A 12,863-nucleotide genomic window follows, 5' to 3' on the forward strand; every position below is an offset into this window, starting at 1 on the left:
TGGTCCGTGGATGCGGATTTCTGCAGATATAAAGCAGATATCTGCAGATTTGCAAAGCTCTACAGATAAGGCTCTTTGGGTAATATTTTCAAAAGCATGTGAGTGACTTCGGAGGCTAAGTATAATTGGATAAGTATAACTTAGGCTCCTGAGTCACTTAGGCACTTTGAAAATGTTATCCTCTGTGTCATGGTACACCTTCATGGGATATAGGGTTGTGGGATGAAAAGTAACACAGGGAGTTAGGCTCTGTACTGGTTCCAAAATATCCACCTGATCCACTAGAAAAAACTGGTGGAGCTACTCCAGTTTATGGATGGGATAGGCCAATCTACAGCACTGTGGACGACCCTGTGTGGCAGGAGGGAGGGTCGAATTTCAACCCCTTCAACTCTTGCACATGGTTCTGACACCAAGTTCTAACACCACATGTATGAATTACAGGTGCACAAGACACCACATTTTTAGTCAGACCACATCTAATTTGTAATCCTATGGTCTTCTATTGAGAACACCTACCTCCTGACCTGTGAGCCTCATTTAAGACCCTCAAGTTCAGTGGGTAAAATTTTCAGAAGTAGCTAAGTGACTTAGGGGCTTAAGTCCCATTGACCTTGAAAGACAAGACTAAGGCTCCTAAGTCAGTTAGACACGTCTGAAAATTTTAGCCATTCTCCCTACTGATCACAGTGGGTGAAGAAGGAACAGATGAGCTGTGAGATAGCTCAGGCAGATTTCAGAGTTTTAAGGATCAGGGATGAGATCCTTGAAGCACATTCAGAATTAGACCTGGAGTCAATGGGGAGTGCAGAGCATGGCTGAGAAGTGCTTTCTTTGGCATGTTCCGCTAAAAAGAGAGGCCTCTACATTGTGAACCAGCTACAACTTCTGATTGCCTTTAGTGCATTGCAATGGTCGAGGCTGGAGGTGAAGGAAGCATGAGTCAAAGAGCCTAGTTCCATATACGAAATGGAAAGGGTACAATTTCCTGGCTATTTGCAGAAGAGATCTGGTGTCCTTGGTCACTGTTATTTTGATTTCTAGAAGCAGCAGTGACTCAAGTAGGACCATAAGACTGCACGCCACCTCAACTGCGGGCATGCCTACTCTCCTCAACGAGCAGGAGAGCAGATGCTTCCAACAGTGATATGACAGTAGCTCCTGCCATTTTCTCAAATTGTTTCTTTCTGCTACAGTCACATAATCTTCCCCAGATTTACCTTGAACAGGCTTCCTTTTACCTAGTTCCCACCTTCCTTCAGACACTACCACAGCTAGAGAAAGCATTGTCAGTGCTGGGTATGGAAGAGACGTACAGCTGAATGCCACTGGAATGCTAATGGCACTGAAGCCTCAGGGTGGGGGTGGGGGATTTTCTCAAGATCTCCTCTAATGGTTTGACATGGATGACAAATAGGAGGGGCAACAGGACTGAACTCTGCAGAACTCCATAGATGAGAGCTCTCATGGAACAGGGTTAGTCAGTCAGGTTTTATTTCCTCCATCTGTAGTTATTTCAGCTGAACACTGACGAGATTGCTATGTTCTTCACAGAAAAGACTGAATGTCTACTTTGCACACTAAGCCCAGGTCTATGGGATCTGGCCTTGTGGACTTGGAGTTTCCAAGCCCATACTTGAGCATCCACACTGCATTATAAACCTGGGTTTACAATTGCGGGACCCGAATATTTCAGCTGCACTAATGTATCCATGCTGTACTACACTGACCTTCTGACTCGGTCTTAAGCTTCAGCTGCGTCCACACTGCAGAATGACAGGGCTTGGACCCTAGTCACGGTAGGACTTGGACTCTGACCCACAACCCGTAGCAGGGCCCTAGGACCGGGATCCTGAGTACTTATTGACTAGAGTCAGACTGATTTGTGTGTGGATGGAAGTGGGGGAGATTGGGCTCAAACCTGCAAAAAAACAAACAAACAACTCCTTGCAGTGAGACTCAGAGCCTCAGTCTAGAGACTCAGGCATGTGCTATGACGCTAAAAATAGCCATGTAAATGTTCCCACTCGGGGTGGAGGTTGGCCTCTGAAGCCCAGCATGAAGAGTGGGTCTCACAGCCCAAGTGGGAATGTCAACCCTGCTATTTTTAGCACTATTGCATGAGCCCAAGTCCGTAGACCTGGGCTCTGACACTTGCTGTTGTGTTTTGGTTTTTTTTGCAGGGTGGATGTATCCTGAGAGGCCCCGAACTAGTCCCTCTGAATCTTTTTATTGCGACAGCCTTGGGCTCCTGATCTATTGTCCTCTTCTGATATGGTTTCTGCTAAGGATAGCTGTATTTTTCTGGGTTCCTGGAGATCCAGCACCTGTGCTTCCAATAGTATGGCTGTGGTGCCATTACTAATAGGCCTGATTGAAGCCTCACGTAGCAAAGGGTACATGCCAAGCCTCCTCAACAAGCAGGAATCCACCCCACTAGAAAAGCCATCACTTGATTTTCACCACCCTGTCTTAAACTGCTCCTTACTGGAAAAGGTGTTTGCTTTTCAGAGCCAGGTTCACCCCTGTACCAATAACATCCTGGGTATGCTCCAATATGGGTTAGCCCTCCTTTTGTGGCTGAACCCTTATCACGGACAGCAATGAGCTCCTTAGGGTCACTGGACTATTTTGGTAATGCTGCACATTTCAGCAGCTTTTCGTATGCTTGCTCATGGATTGTTGCTTGCATGCCATAAGGACTTTGCTGATGTCTCTGAAACCATTCTCTCAGGAGTCTAGGCAATCAGCAGTGATGATTTCACAGTGATGAACAACTGTGAGTCTTTCCTACGGGCTTTAAAATTTGCCTTCCCTCGGTCCTCTCATCTGTTACCAATGTTGTTCAAAATATTTTATAAGGCCCCTTGGTGAGATAATTTTAAATATCGGATGGCGTATTGTCAGAATGCTGGCACACAACTGTTACTCTCTTGCTCTCTCACTCATGCTCTGCTATGGAGGAAAGCTTGGATGATACTGCTGCGTGGGTGCAAAAGAGCTCCCTTATTCACAACAGCAGAATTGGTGCTGGTGGTCATCACGGTGTTTGTGTCTTCCCATGTACTGCTAGAGCATGATTTGACCTAGCTAGTACTAATATTCTTAACTTGGCTATTTTTGACTCTGACCTGTCACTAGAAGGCCAAATACTGGATGGGATATGAAAGAGATTTTTTCCCCTGCTGTCTGCATAATTGCCACAGCCCGTATGAACACTTATTTATCCTGCAGTTATCTCCCAACAGCAACACTTGCCCTCTTGGCCATGTTTTTCAATTGCTGTAATTCTCTTTTGGTAGGGTTCCCAGCTAGTGCAGAATACAGCAGCACATTTGCATAACAAAATAGGCAGCCGTCATAATATTACAAATGCTTCCAATTAAATAGTGGTTTGACTCTGAGTTGTGCTGTTGGTTTAAAAGAGACCTGGCTATCTATCAGACCACTTCACCGGGCCTCACCTGATGGCTAGCTGCACTCCGCCACCACCCACCTTTTGAGGGTTCCACCAGCATAGCTTAGTAAATCAGAGACCACAATCAAGTCCTGAGAAAGGACCACTGGCAGCATGGTCTAGCTGGAGAGGTCACTGGACTGGGAGTCAGGTAATCTGGGAGTCTATTCCTAACTCTGCCACTGACCTAGTGGGTGACCTGGGGCAACTCAACATCACCACTCTGTGCCTCAGTTTTTCCATTTATAAAATAGAGAGAATGGCACTTACCTTTCTTTGTACAATGCTTTGACATCTATTGGTTGGATATAGTGATAGAGAAGCAAAATATTATTATTATTACTACCTCATTTTGTGCTTTGGGGATGAATTTTAGAAAGACTCCCCTATTATAAATTTGTACCAATTCCCACTGAGTAGTGAAGAAACACACCCTAACCCAGCACTTTGTTCAGTTATAGTGTGTGCCCAGCCTGACAACCAGACCTTCCCTCCCCACCCCTGAGGAAAAATCCGAGACCTCTCAGATAGCATCTATTCATTGTGTCTTTCCCCACAGCAGCTATCGTAATCTAGTCCTGTTCACCTGACAATATCATTTGAAAACAAAGAAGATTAAAGATTTTATATTCCACAAGCAAACAACGATAAAAGCTTTTACTGACCTATTGCCACTTGCCTCAGGACCTGGAAGCTAGCTACAAATTGCATGCCACGCAGCAGGATATTATACATTCTGTATGCTCTTCATTTCAAAACCAAAATGTTGACTCAAGTCCTGTGCTTTGGCAGAGCTGGCTGTCAGAATTTTTAACAGGAGGAGGTAAGGCAAGGTAAGAAAAAACGTTGTGCTGGTAGGAGCTGAGAGTTTTCTCACACAGCAGGTGACTTTCCCAAGGACATTCTGGTTTGTAGCATTGTCTATGCAGTTATTGTAATCCAGCCCCAGAAAAGCAAAGCTGAGACTTTTAGGCAAGTGCAAACCTTGCTGATCTGTTAACTCTTAGAGTAGTTTTCCTGATTTTCTCTCTATCCTGAGGGGAAGCACTTAAGTATGTTCCTCCCTTGCGACCTGGATCTGGCAAGGTGCTAAACACTCTCAACTTCAATTGACTTCAGTAGGTACTCAACATATCACAGGAGGTGCCTACTACTTTAAAGGCCTAAGCCCTTGATCCAGTTTTATTCTCCTTTTAAACCCCAAATTTATATGAATTTTGTGCCAGATCCGCAGCTTGTGTAAATCAGCTTAACTCCACTGACACTAATTATGCTATGCTGATTTACACCAACTGAGAATCTGGCACTGTGTCTATGGCTCTGCAAGGCTTGTGACAGATACACATACTGAGGGCAGTCGGCAGCAACACTAATGCTGTTTCCAACTCCCACAGAAGTGCCTTTCTCTACTGGCTCTTACATTAGTATGTGTTCCATGGTAGTGAAAACCTATTCAAGCTACTTCCTTCTCAGGTTTTCTCCCTTTGCATAATTTTTCCAACGGGTGACTCCTATGTCTGGCACATCAAGGCACTAAGAGGATGTCTCTTTAGTCAGCTTCGCTCTCTGACCTTTTATTTATTTTTGCAGAAACAGAGTAATATAATAATGGAGGCTTGGAATGCAGATTGCTTTCATGGTATATGAAATAAGACTTAGAGCTGTAATTATTAGAGGATCGTTTTTCATTTTATTGGTTTAACTTTTCTCCAGTATCACTAATTGCCAATAAGATTTTTTTTTTCTGGACCATTGGGTGCAAGTCAAAATAATATGCAGTGTAATAAAAATAGTAATAATTGAATAGTGATTTATACAGATGTGGCTGGTCAGGTTTCAGGGTTATTTTCTCAGTGGAAGTACCATAATTCTATGAGTCTGAATTTGTAATTTACTCTTCATTTTAGAAGTTGCAGTATTAAGTCTAAGAATATGTAGCTTTTACAAAGAGACTATAATAGATATAACATAAGAGTTTTAAAAACAAATTCGGGAAATAAGATTCAGACTTCCAGAATTTTAAAGATTATACTCAAAGCCTTGATGCCAGCTATTCAAAAATTATTCAGAGACCAGCAAATTCAGGATCAGATTCTGCCATTGTTAATCATAATGAGCATCATTTTACTTCACAGTAGTTCCACGGAAGTACATGAATCTATTATGGACTAAGGCACTACTCAATGTGAGTAAGAGTGGCAGAATTTGGCCCTATGTTACCTGGCATTTTGCGAAAACTGCAAAGTACTAAAGGTATTTAAAACACCTGCAAAGACTAACAGTGGTAAGCGAATGGATGATTAATATCCAGAAGTAATTATTATTGTGTAAAGCAATGACATGTCATTGCCTCACTGATCTTTCTACTACTGTACTAACCAGCTATTTGCCAGAATTTGTTTACATGCAAAAAACACCACATCTCTTTCTATGTTCATTATTTAAAATAGCATGTAATTGTATGAAAGAGTATTTAGTAAATATATGGATCCAGATTCACAGTTAGGAAAAAGCAACATAGCTCCGTTTGCTAAGGATCTCTTGTCCTTTATGTTTTACATAATGAAAAACGTGGGTTACATAGGGGAAAAGAGAGAGATAAAGTCCTGTGTAAATTCAGCATGTGAATCTATGAGCACCTTTACCCCGCTACATACCAAATACTCACACATGTCCGCATTGTCTAGTTTTGAATTGCCATCATAGTCACAGCCAGATTCATCTTTAGCTAGATTACCAGAAATTATTTTTTAGAGTCAAAGAATGCTATGAACAAATGCAAAGAGTCTGTAATATATGTAGATGCAGGGTTGAGTTGTGATGTATGAATCTGAATCCAAACCTGGATTTGAAACTTTCCAAAGCTCATAGGGAGTATGTAGATCCAAAATTTGGTTTGGTCCCATCTCTTGATTTATCAGAAGGATGCTGGAAGGACTAGATAAAGGGTTATGCTCTGAACTCAAGCTTCAGATTGATGAAAACCGGAAAAAAACACAGATGGGACATGGTTAGTGTCTGGCATATCTTTGTCCATTTGACAAGAAATCTGCTTTGATGATCATGCAAATGGGTCAAATCCTGAATTCTTTTCTCAGTTTTTCCTCAGCCCTTACTCTAGCAAAAGTCCCATTGAACTGAATGAGATTTTTGCCCATATGAGGATATTGGAGTTTGGCCGATAATAATAAACAACACCCATATAAGATGCTATCATAGGTTGATATCAAATTCTCAAGGAGAAGAAACTGCCAAACAAAAAAAGAGTCAGAAAGGGATGTTAATGTGTACATACATTACAATCAAACTCTGGGCCAAATTCTGTCATCCTTATTGGAGCAAGAGCTCCCATTTATATTCCAATCAGAGTTCTTCACCAACTGACAACTACAGAACTCATCCTTTTCTTCAAAAAAGTTAATGATAGTAACAATGATGAGAGAATAATCTTCTGTCTCATTCACAATTCAAGACCTGATCCAGCACCCATTAATGTCAAAAGAAAAGCTCCCCTGGAGATCAGCCCCTAAGAGATCTCCTATTTCAGGTGTGTGTCTAAGTTGTGTATTAAAAGATCCCCAAACAGATGAGTCATAAAACACCTAAGGATAAATTCTGCTTTCAATTACCTCAAAGAGGTTGCACAGTGAGGTTACAGAGGTGTATTTGAAAGCAGAATTTGGCTTGTAGTCTTTTAGAAGCTATTCTTTTATTTTAATTATTCCTTTTTTTATGTGATTCACCAGTCATGCACCAAAATGTATTGCACTGGTTTATCAATTGACATTCAAATGAACTACTCCTACTGGCCAATTTCAGAGGATGAGTATTCCATAGTAGATATTATGCCTCAGAAAAAAGAAGATTTTGGCTTTGTGGAAACAGCTTAGTATTTGTAGCCTTAATAAGGATATAAACTAGTCCTGGAGAATGAAAGAGTTCTCATGGAGAATCTGATACATAACATACAGAAAACTTGATCCTTTTACTGTACCTTTAGTCCCAGAACTGAGCAGCTGTTGTGATCTTCACAGGATATGAGATATTCCAACAATGTGATAGAATAGAAGACAAATAAAACGGAAAGGGTAATGGATTAGATAGTTTAGGTCTCAGAAGCATTAAACAGCCCTTGATAACTCCTGGGAACAATTTATTGATTTCTTCTTTGTGTTGCACATACCCATTAAGTGATTTCATTTCCTCATTTCCTCTAATCACATCACTTGGTTTAGAAGTCTTTTGGTCTCCAAAACCAGTGGATGCACAGATAAGTTCAGTTTCTCATGTGGTGGCTATACTTTTTATTATATATGAAAAGTTGATACAGTACATGTAACTCCTTGGAGCCAGCAGGTCTGGAGATTTCATCATTAGTGGATCATCACATCAAGGAAGCACCAGTAGGTTAATTGGTGTGGCAAGCCAAGCTTTAATTCCATTCAGTAAAACTGGGGTAGTTTGGACGTGTGGCTTTTTCCACCCCTGTAATGAGTAGTAGTAAGGTTCTTGGAAGACCTGATTTCAGTATGAAAAGTATACTTTCAACTTAGCACTAATACTGAGACCAAATGTAAGGTCAAGTCCACAGTAGTCACCTACATGAGAATGGTGATGAAGATCTCAATTGTGGGGACTAACTTACAATTGCATTTGCTGATGTTAAAAGTAACACGTTTCTCGTTTTTACTGAAGGAACATACACTCCATCTTATAATGGAAAGCAATGAAACGACTCCTTGATTTAAAATAAACAAATAAATAAATAAATAAATAAAAATATTAAAATCTGCCAGTTTAGCAAAATGAAACAAAATATTCCTCATTCCAGCTGACCTTCCTATTCCATCCTATGGGCACTAAGTGCTTTTACTGTTCCTTCTTTAAAGAGCTGCCAGATGCTTCTCAATAGTCAGGCCAACAACAACTAGAATGTGGAAAGTTCTCCACAACAGCTAGTTTGTTTTGATTGTTCCTCCATTTGGAACAAACAAAGTCACCTAAGTGTTTTTTTTGTTGTTTCCTGAAGCAAAGTTAGTGAAAGAGAAGGTGTGGAGAGAAGAGTGAAGAAGGTTATTCCCCCACCATTCTTCCTGAGTGTAGGCAGAATCTCAGGATCATGAGCTACCTTTTAGATTTTTCAGACAACTTAGGGCACAGCTCCAGGTGAACATAAATTCTCTGTAAAGCTGCAGTGCACTCAAACTGAGCATTGGCACTTCTCGCCTCCAGACATGAAGAAAAAAATCCACTGCTTCACTGGAACAAGAAAGAAATGAAAACAGACATACAGAACATTGGGTATATTTCTATTGGCTCTGGCTGCTGGGCACAGTATATCAGTAGCCTCTGGTTCCCGAAAGGTTCCTCCTTTGCAGATATTTACAGAGGCATCTGTAGCAGTCAACCGGACTACACTTAAACGAATAAAAAATAAATGTATTAAACCATATTTCCCATTCTGTGGAACACAGTAAAAGTGTCTCCTGTTCCTTTCATCACCTAAACCAGATACATTCATCAGCTCATGAAAAGACACTGGCATATGGTTTGGGGAGACTTGTATTCTAAGGAAACGAACCTATGTCACCCAATACTTTCCAAATTAAATAAATACCCCTGTCATTGTATATATTTTTGCAGACTGAGCTAGTAACGCTGTGAATAATTTTCTCATGTACTGTACTAAGCCCTTTGGAAGACCTTTGCTTTTACAAGGGTTTGTGTTCTTTCTCACACAAAAGCTTTCCCTTTATTTAATACAAAACCCCTTAAAGTGTTATTGGCTTCCTGTAGCAACTGTCCCAGTCATATTCAGACAGGTGATTTACTGCCGTTACCACATTTGCTTTAAGAGAGGGATCATGTACCATTTAACTTTAGCAAAAGTTAGTATATGCAGGTATATAGTGCTTGATACCATCTTGCTGTGGTTTTAAAAGGGAGGGGGCAATAAATCCCAGGAAAAGTAACTACAGTGAGCTTTATGAAGGGTCATGCCAAACTGATGTTCATCAGAATTGCATGCATGGATCAAGGACGCTGGATGGCTCTAAGTTTGATTTCAGGTTTCACATGGAGCTCATAAGAAGTGAAATTCACCCTACTAGAGAAAGCCTGCACAAAGCTTATTCACCATTTAACCCCTTTTTAAGGGGCTTAAGTGGTATATAGTTAGGTCTTGTGCTACCCCTCTGCAGAAGGGTGATTTTCACCCAAGAAGAACAAATAATAGAATAGTTGCCATCTGCTCACCACCCCCAAGAAAAAACAAAGGGGTAAAATTTTCAGAAACTTTCGAATCTTTTGAAAATTGTAGCCAATGCTAGTTTTAAAACAATGGTAAGTTTGCAAAATCAAGCACTCATAAAAGTCTAGACATTTAAAAACTTACTGTTTCTCCTTCAATGTTACCTCAGCAATGGTAAACATATGTACTGGGAGTATTTTCTATTCCTGTTCTCCTTGTTAAATGTAAACTTTAAAGTATTTTTGCTGAGCATTAACAGATACCATAAATATAGAGGATGTTTAATGTTTGCAGTCATCGGAATTTCCCAACTTTTGAGTTTAGAGGGCTTGATTGTGCAAGATTAACTTCACCTTTTTTTTTTTTTTTTTTTGCTTAGTATTATCATTTGTGGGTGATACTTATCCCTGTGCACAGAGGTGAAATTCACTCTCGATTATAAAACAATAAGACACCTCATATCAAAACTCTTGTAAGGGGTTTGTGAAAGCTTGTGATTTCTTTGGTTAGTGAACGTTCACCCAAGCTTTTTTGCGAAATAGGAACTCTTGTGGTGAAGAAACCACAGTGCTTCCCTTGCTGGCAAGCTAGCTAAGCCTCCAGAACAAATGGGCTCTACCTGAATTAATAACATAGATCTGTTCTGCAAAATGTTTAAAATACAGAATGATGTTTCCAAGCCAGATGTACAGCTTTCCTCAGATCTGTGTGTCATGGTTTCACTTACCATGAAAACCTAAATATGGTGTGATGGTAGTGTTTAGATAAGACAGATGGAGAGTGCAGTGCAAACTCGGTATTGTAGAAATGCTGATCCTTATAAATGAGCTGTATTGCTCAGTGGGATTTTCCTGGCTGACTTTTTAAAAACCCAAGCTCGATTAAATCATCACAGCTGGGGAGAAAATATCAAGAATTAAGTAACTATTTTATGAGTTGTAAGAGTGTGAAAGTTTTAAGTAGTTAAATAATTACAGAGCTCTGTGAGGGTTATAGGGAAGATGAATGAACTTGTGGCAGATGACGTTATTTATTCTAGCTTTATGCTGAAAGATAAATGAAAGTGTCAAGGATGAGGAAAGAATTTAATTCAGAACCAAAGAGATAGCAGTCAAAACAAATAAAGAGCTAAGTATGGTACTGAAAAGTACTATTCATTCACAGGACAAGGGAATGACGACACCTTGAACTCAATACTTCCACAAGCTATTTGGATTCGATTAAGTATCACAGAAATTGTGTAGAAAGTTAAATATGGCCTGAACGGCATGTAACACGGCTGTCAACTTGTTTGTTAACAACAATGGAATTCCATTAGCACAGGAATAAAGAGCAACAGCATGCATGTTGGTACACCGGACCCTCGCTAGAACATGGGATTTGGGATCCATATGCGGTACCGCGTTAATGCGGGGACCGCATTAAAATGAATTGCAATTAAAGTAATTAAATTTGGGCTCCATGGCCGCGACCACGTTATATGCGAATTCGCGCTATATAGACGTGGGTTCTAGCGAGGGTCCAGTGTATGTAGTTGTGGGGTTATAAAACTTCCATAGGATCATCTTAAGTGTCTTGTGAGGCTCTATCCTAAGGTACCTTATGTAGACTGGTAATGGCAAAACCCATCTTTAAATCTGTAGGCCTGATTCTGGTCTTATAGAGGGTTGCCAATTTTGGTTGGACATTTTCCTGGACATTCTCTCACACGAAGTAATCTTTAATTAAAGATTAATCTTTGATTCCTGGAGACTCTGGGACAATACTGGAGGGTTGGCAACCTTACTTATACTATTTTTACATGATTCACTTCAGCAGAGTTGACACCATCATAAGTGAGATGAAAAATCAGGATTTGTGGGTCTGCCATGCAACAGAGCAAAAGCAGTGAAGATGTGACACTGTCAGCTGTTTGTGATAGAAACCATCTTTTTGTTATGACTATGCAGTGACAAGCACAATTACAAAAATTTAAATAGTAATGATATGGATGATTTGAAACTCTACAGATGGTCACAAAATGAGATACAGAGATTGATGACATGCAGAAAAGTTTGGTGAAGATATAGAGCTACAGGTTGGCTTGGCTAAATGTGCATCCATGTCCGTGATGAGGGGCAAACTGGTACAATCAGATGCCATACAAGTTAACGGAGGCACTATCCACGGTCTCTCTCAGCATGACTTGTACAAATATCTTAGAACTGGGGAACTGTCAGAGTTACAACATAAGGAACTCAAAGAAGAAGTGAGAAGAGATTATTACGAACGAATAAGGTAAAACTCATCTCAAATAATTTTATGCAAGCCATTAATATGTGGGCAATATCAGTAGCATGGTACACTGTGGGAGTAATCAAGTGGAATCAATAGAAGAAGAAGAAATTTGATACTCAAACAAGAAAGCTCCTGGTGATTAACAGAGTAATGAATATCAATCAAGATATGGACAGGATGTATAGAGGAAAAGGGTTGCTATCTGTGGAGGAAACAACTGACAATGAGGTCTTTTAAACAATTAAAAACATTTATCACAATTAGTCGTGAAATTTTTAAAAAATCACGATTCATTGCAGTTTTAATCATGCTGTTAAACAATAATAGAATACCATGTATTTTAATATTTTTGTGTGTTTTCTACATTTTCAAATATATTGATTTCAATTACAACACAGGATACAAAGTGTACAGTACTCACTTTATATTATATTTTTGATTACAAACATTTGCACTGTAAAAAAGATAAACATAACAAATAGTATTTTTCAGTTCACCTCATATGCATACTGTAGTGCAATCTCTTTATTGTGAAAATGCAACTTACAAATGCAGAATTTTTTCTTACATAACTGCATTCAAAACCAAAACAATGTAAAATTTTAGAGCCTACAAGTCCACTCAGTCCTACTTCTTGTTCAGCCAATCCCTAACACAAACAAGTTTGTTTACATTTATGGGAGATGCTGTTGCCCGCTTCTTATTTACAATGTCACCTGACAGTGAAAACAGGTATTTGCATGGCACTTCTGTTGCCGGCAACACATTGCAAGGTATTTACGTGCCAGATATGCTAAACATTCATATGTCCCTTCATGCTTCGGGCACCATTCCAGAGGACATGCTTCCATGCTAATGATGGGTTTGACTCAACAATGA

The sequence above is a fragment of the Lepidochelys olivacea genome, assembly GCF_965140295.1.
Source record: "Lepidochelys olivacea isolate rLepOli2 genome assembly, chromosome: 1".
NCBI lineage: Eukaryota > Metazoa > Chordata > Testudines > Cheloniidae > Lepidochelys > Lepidochelys olivacea.